Here is a 1,210-nt window from a genome sequence, read left to right on the forward strand (position 1 = left end):
GGCTGCTCTTTGGAAGACATTCTTTCTCAAGTAAAGCTATATTTTTGGAAGAATTTTTTTGGATAGCGAACTAGTTAGACTGGAAAACCATTTACTACTGCAGGAACACTAGAAAAGCCAGCTACAGATGATAACCCTAGAATCCTGAAATTAGGGAACTTTTGAGCACGAAATTAGACAAAGATTGAAGGAGGAACCTGGAATAAAGCAATCATTGAAGAGACGAGTTGAAACACTCCATCAGGTCTAAACACCTTTCCCTCCCTGGTAAGGTTCAACAGCAACTGACCAAATTAAAGAGACAGCCAACATGGGGATCAGATCACCCTCTGACAACCATCAGAAGACCTCATCTGACCAGAGAAGACCTCATTTGCAATAACCTAGGAGCTTTCTGAGTCACCCAGTACCTACACACCCTTATATACTAAGAAGAGTCTAACATAATGGCAAAGAAGGAGCAGTCAGGTTCAAACACGGAAAAAAAAATCTGAATGAAGCAGACTGCCAGTTCACCAACCTGGTGATTATCCCAGTCAGGAGCCAGAAGTTATATGCCAGTGTGGATTTGTTCCAACAATTTATAATTTGGAAATTAAAAAAAGCTGAAGGAAATTTTTGAAACCACAAGTAAAACATAATAAGCAAAAATGTTACTACTGTATGGAAAGGGTACAAGCAGCACTTACCAAGAAGAGCCTCCCACAATGCCAAGGGAGCTGCAGTCAACTTCAAACATTATGAAAGGACAAAACAAGCCTCATATAGAAAAGCAGACCAGATTGCCCATCCAGTGAATCTCTGAGACAGGAAGCCAAAAGAAATATACAGATATGGAGCTCCTATTTTGGACAATGAGGAAATTACAATTATTCAAAGACCTGTAATAAAGAGCTGCCAGGATTAATGAAAATATCACAAGAAGGGGAGGTTACAGCCATCACAATACTAAAGCCATAGAGAAACATGAAAACCCAGTGCTTAGCTAGCACTTGCCTTAAACCACTCAGTGTTTCCTTGTTCTGTTTGGAAAACTTGTTTTAGGTATTGTTGTTGTTGTTGTTATGTGCCGTCGAATCATTTGAGACTCATAGCGACCCTGTGCACAACAGCCCTAAACCCTACTCTATCCTGCGCCAACCGCACTGCCTCTGACACACCCATCCCGATTACCCCAGTCACCGAATCAATCCATCTCATAGAGGGTCTT

Source organism: Elephantulus edwardii, unplaced genomic scaffold (genome assembly GCF_000299155.1).
Source record: "Elephantulus edwardii isolate Elephantulus edwardi_28Jun2011 unplaced genomic scaffold, EleEdw1.0 scaffold00234, whole genome shotgun sequence".
Classification (NCBI taxonomy): domain Eukaryota; kingdom Metazoa; phylum Chordata; class Mammalia; order Macroscelidea; family Macroscelididae; genus Elephantulus; species Elephantulus edwardii.